This window comes from Dasypus novemcinctus, chromosome 4, assembly GCF_030445035.2.
Source record: "Dasypus novemcinctus isolate mDasNov1 chromosome 4, mDasNov1.1.hap2, whole genome shotgun sequence".
Lineage (NCBI taxonomy): Eukaryota > Metazoa > Chordata > Mammalia > Cingulata > Dasypodidae > Dasypus > Dasypus novemcinctus.
Genome location: NC_080676.1, coordinates 66,581,971 through 66,587,909, shown reverse-complemented (window position 1 = coordinate 66,587,909; position 5,939 = coordinate 66,581,971). Strand labels below are relative to the sequence as shown.

The window sequence follows — 5,939 nt, the reverse complement described above, 5'->3', positions numbered from 1 at the left end:
TCTATCCATCCAGTTGCTTGTGCTAAGAAACTTGGTGTCATTCCAACTTCTCTCAAACTCAGCATTTGATCCACTATCAAATCTTATCAGTTCTACTTTCAAAGTATTTTCAGATTTGACCATTCTTACCACTTCTGTTTTAGTCAGCCAAAGGGGTGCTGATGCAAAGTACCAGAATTCTGTTGACTTTTATAAAGGGTGTTTATTTGGGGTAGAAACTTACAGTTACCAGGCTACCATGCATAAGTTACTTCCCTCAACAAAGTCTGTTGGTGTGTGTTGGAGCAAGATGGTTGCCAACATCTGCAAGGGTTCAGGCTCCCTCTTAAAGCTCTGTGGTCCCAGCTTCTTCCAGTATCAGCTGTAGGCTGGGATAAGTCTTGTCTCTCTCCCAAAGCTCATTCCTCTCTGGACTTAGCAGCTGTGTTCTCTCTACAAGGTCTGCTGTAGACTATCAGGCTCTCTCTGCTCAGGGTACAGTAATTTGATGTAGCTATGAATTATAAAAATAGATATTGGTTTATGTTTGTAAGCTGGTCTGTACTCAGGCATGATTAAATTATGATTAGGGCTTTGTTTGGGTCACATCAGTAGGGCATTGAGTCCCCACCCCTTAGTGGGTTGGGACTCAAAAGATAAAAGACATTGCAAAGGATAGATTTTGATTTTGGAATTCTAATTTGGAGTTTGATGCTGGAGTCTTGAGCTGGAGCCCCAAGAAGTAAGCACACAGAGGAAAGAGAAGAAAGCCCTGGGAAGAGAGGACCTGAGCCAGGAGAAGAACACAGTGGAATAGAGACAGCTCCTTAGACACAGCAGAAACCCCGGTAAGAGAGACAGAGCCATTAGCCTGATAGTGTACAGCTGTCCTTGTGGAGAGCCTTATTGTCTAGAGAGCCTTATTGTCTACAGCTGACCTTGTGGAGAAAACAAAGGACCTGAGCCCAGAGAGAAGCAGGACCTGGGAAAAGAGGGATCCTGGAAGCCTGAGCCCCGGCAGATGGCAGCAGCCATCTTGCTCCAACACGTGGAAATAGACTTAGGTCGGGGAAGTAACTTATGCTATATGGCTTCTACCATTTGGGGTAAGCTTCTACCCCAAATAAATACCCTTTATAAAAACCCACTAATTTCTGGTATTTTTCATCAGCACCCCTTTGGCTGACTAATACACAGGCTTCTGCTGTGTATTTGGAGCTGTCTCTATTCCTCTGTGTTCTTTTCTTGTGTGTTTACTTCCCAGGGTCCCAGCATCCAAAACTCCAACTAACTCCTTGGCCATTTAGTTTTCTCTGTGAGTTCCTGCTCACAAAGGGGTTGGGGACTTGATGTCCCACTGATGTGGCCCAATCAAAGCCCTAATCACAACTCAATCAAGTAAAAGTTAAACCTTTGAATCCAATACAATCTAATGTGCCCAGGGGAATAGACCAGTTTACAAACATAATCCAGTAATCTATTTCTGGAATTCATAAACAATATCAAACTTACAATTTCCTCCACAAAAATCCTTCTCCAAACCACCGTCATCCCTCACCTGGATAACTTCCATAGCCTACTATTTGTTCTATCTGTTTCCTCTTTGCTTTTTTTCACTACAACAGTCATAGAGTCCTTTGAAATGAAAGCCAGATCATGCTATTATTTTGTTCCTAGTCCTCTAATGGCTTCCAATCTTTTCATCACCCATAAGATGCTGCACATCTGGTCTCCTCTACCACCACACCACTTTGACCCCATCTCCCACCACTTTTCTGCTCACTCTCAATACTTCAGTTACACCAGTCTTTTTATACACTTTCTTGGACATTCCAAGTATGCTCCCCACTTCAGGGCACTTCCACCTACTGTTTCCTCTGTTTTGATGACTGTTGCCAAGATATTTGCACAGATCACTTTGTCAAGTCCTTCAGGTGTCTTCTCTAATGTCACTCATTAAAGAAACCTTTGTTTACCACTCTCTGTGAAAGATTAACCCCCTATGAACAGCCCTCCTTCTGTCTCTGCCTTATTTTCTTTCATAACACTTACACCACATTGTAGTCTGTATTTACTTCATTTGTTTATTGTCTGTCTCCCCCTACTGGAACTGCTTCACAAAAGCAAGAACTGTATCTATTACTCCCTATTCATAGTATTTGCTCAATGAATATTTATGGAATGAAATAGTGAATTTTCTTCCATCACTCACATCCATGGACTTTTTCAGCAAAACTGAGCTAAATACCATTTCCTGCATTTTTCCTCCTGTCTTAGTCCATGTTTTTAGTACTACTCCACCACATCTCCATACACTCAAATTATACCTATATTTCAAAGGTCAATTTACATGCTAAAGCCTATGTAAAAACCTTCCCTACTGGACATCATACCAGTTCTTGTAATAGTTTACACATGTTATGTACTGAAGGCATTTAATACTTTCTCTTTTATCACTAAGTTCTTAGAGGATAGGGACCAAGTTTATTCTCCTGTCTACCTCTTCCTCAGCTCTAGATTCTAGCACACAGGAATTCCTTAACTTTTGCTTTTGGAATAAACATGAAAATAAAAGTTTCATTTCACTAATATATGGCAAGGGTGTGCAGAAATAATACCATAGCTTAAATTCAGCACTTTAAGAAATAAAACCCAAACTGCTTATTTATCCTATAAAAAATTAAATGATATTTCTATTGTTCATATGTGGTCTTACCAATACCTATAATTTAATTTTGTAACACCTCTCACCTCAGTCACTGTGCCTCTATTATACTGGCCTTCTTGTTTTTTTCTAGAATCCTTCACGCTTGTTTTCACCTTAGAACCTTTGCCTTTGCTGCTTTACTGCTTGGATTTTTACATGGATTACTGCTTCATAAATCAATAACTCAGATTTCAACTCAAATATCAAATATATATATCAAATATATGTATATATAAAGCTCATAATTCATTTCCTTACTCACCTAATCGAAGGTCCCTTCCAATTCCTTCTTCATCAGATCACCCTATTATTGTCATCACAGCATTTTTAACTATTTTAAATTAGTTTTTGAAATTTGTTTACTTGTTGGTCATATGTACTTTATCTCTTCTCCTTTCCTACCTCTTGCATCCTCTCTCACCTTAACCAAACCTCACATATTTAGAACATAAACTCTGTGAGAGCACATTACTTGTTTCCTGTGTCTTCCATGCTTAAAACTATGTCTGGCATATTGTAGGAACTAAGTAAACATTTGTTAAGCAACTAAAAACTCCACTGCTTTTGCTTGGCTTTTCAAATAACTGCAATTGTGGTTTATTTATCCCCTAGTAATTATTAATTAATAGCAACATTCCAAAGTTAACTAGTTAACTAATTGAATAGTCTATCTTTATTGCTTTTCCCTTCATCACAGGAATCCATGTATTCTTTTAAAGAAGGAATGCATACCTGCAAGAGTATCTCTTTTCAGAGACACATCGAAGGCAAGAGGAGTTCTGAAATGAACTGGCATTGATTCATAAAGTACTTATAATCCTTCATATTTGTGGAAGACCAAACTTAATTCTGGAAATAAGCACTTTCCTTCCTATCCATTAAACTATTTTGTGCTGATGAATTCATGCAACAACATCAAAGTTTCTAAGGAGGTATAAGCTGGAAATATTTCCCAAATCTCCAAAAAAAAAAAAAAAAAAAAAGAGAAAGAGAGCCAGCCCAGGGTGGAAATATATATACAGTAATGTTCCAAATCACTAATATTTAAAAACGTTGGTATTTTGTGGCAGCTGTGGCTTTCAATGCTTTTGTTTGCATAGACTTATTAAAATCTTCTTCATAAGACCAAGAAAAAAAATCTATATAAACATATAGAATTAACACCATGGAAACAGATTCATGTTGAAGGATTTTATACTTAGTTGTCTTAATGTTTTTCCATTGTGGTTGACATTTTGCTGAAGACAAGTGGAAATATTTTGTTTTAACATGAAGCTCTCTGGGATCCTCCCAAGCAAGAGCAAACTCTTCTTCCTTTTAAGCCAAAGCAATTTCTTTCTCTCTTTTTTTTTTAATAATTTGTCACTTTCTACCTTTTATTATATAATAGTTATGCCTCATTACTCCTAAAGAATCTGAATTCTATACTTACCTGGCAGGGGAGATACCATGGTCACAAAGGTGGTTTTCCCAGGGCAAGACTGATCCATTGCACTGGGGACCTGCTGACCCCTGCAATTTCCCCACCTGGGGGAAACTCAACTGCAAAATTTGTGTTGGTGGGGGCTGCATCCATACTTTCCCCCAAAAAGAAAAAAAAAGAATGGAAATTCTTACTAAACTCTATTTTTCTATCACTTCCAATTGTCCCCTATAATTTGAAGTACGTGGAAAATATTCAATAAGTGTGGACTATACAAATAACTATATTTGTGCAGTTTCATTTTAGTTTTTGAGGGTGAACACTTCTAGGGAGGAATAAATTTATAGTAATTATATATTTTTAATCAAACTTCTTACTTTCAAAAAGACAAATGTAAATGACATCATGCAGAACATCAATTTCGAAATCCCTTGGAAGCAGAAACGTCTGTCTAGCTCTCTATTTGTAAGCTTTTAGTAAATACGTGGGGTGTTTAATATTAATCTATGAACAAATAGTGGAGAGGTCCCTCAAAATGAATGGATCTCTTTCCCATAGCTACCATGCTAAGCAAAATGATTATAACACACTTAGATAGAGGCTAGTGGAATTTGTATACATGCATTCGTATTATTGTCAGCCAGTCTCTCTACCTACAGACTGGAAATTTGAAGATCTCTTCAGAAATGGTAATTCGCCTGTTCTAGTTAAAGAGGAGCGTGAATGAAGAATTATGCAGGGAAGTTTGGAAAGAAGTCTGAGATGGGCCCAGGATCATTTGAGTGAGGTTATGGGCTTTACTTGGTAGACAATCTTGAATACTTGACAGTTTCTGGGCAAGGCAATGCCATGATCAAAGCTGTGCTTTAGGAAGAATAATCAAGAAGTATGTGCTTGATAGATTGGCCAGAGATGATTAAGGCAGAACAATCTTTTCTGAGGCTTACTGCAATATTCGAGGCAATATTTTTTTTTTCTCTAGGGAAATACGTAAACTAAAATTTTGTTACTTCTTGACACCAAAGAGAAAAAGGAGATCAGATAACAAATGGATCATATATGTTTTGCTTTGTGTATTTATATGTGTATGTTGTTTGTTTTTGGTCAGAAATATCATTGATTGTATAGAATTATAGAATAGGGCATCTGACAGTGTGTCTTTCTAAACATTTCAATCCCAGATATATCAGAATCATATTTATTTTTTATAGATCATATTACTCAGAATCCTGGTTATGATCAATTTTTCAATTTCATCTTTTTTTTTTAGCAAATTCTGTTATAAAGGCACTATGACATTTGATTTAAAAGAACCTTTAACAGCATTATGTGACTGTGTAAAATGTGATGTTCATCCTTAGAAGAAAGGATTTTCAGATGATTTGGGGGAATGGTATTATAAAAAATCAGGCACCTGGCCAGATTTAGCTCACCTTGAATTGTCAACCTTGCCATACAGAATGGTAAGAATTAAATGCCATCTTAATGCTATTACAGGAATTTCTCTTCCTTACCTTTGTTTGGAAGTTTTAATGGAGATCATTGACCGTTGATTTTAGTTATTTTGCGTCCCCTACAACACAGAGCACAGGTCTAGTTGCATAGGTAATTCTTTATTAAACTCTTATTGAATCACTAGTAGATTCTGATCCCCAGTTGATTATAAAGTTGAATAGAAATCTCATCAAAAGGAATGGTGAAGAAACTAGAAAAGAAATCCCAGATATCTTGTTAGGGTTACTAGCTTAAATTATTTTTTGCCCAATCTGTATGCATCAATGGCTATTGGCTTATTTTGCTTTTCTGGGGTGAGGAAGGAGAAGAGGAACC

At 37.0% G+C, this 5,939-nt stretch overlaps 1 non-coding gene across 1 annotated transcript; it reads left to right on the top strand.

Moving 5' to 3' along the window:
* Nucleotides 1-4,110: 4,110 nt before the first annotated feature.
* LOC111764733 (U1 spliceosomal RNA) lies at nt 4,111-4,273 on the top strand. The gene has a single exon (XR_002797272.1). It is a non-coding gene; the product is annotated as a U1 spliceosomal RNA (small nuclear RNA).
* The last annotated feature ends 1,666 nt before the right edge of the window (nt 4,274-5,939 follow it).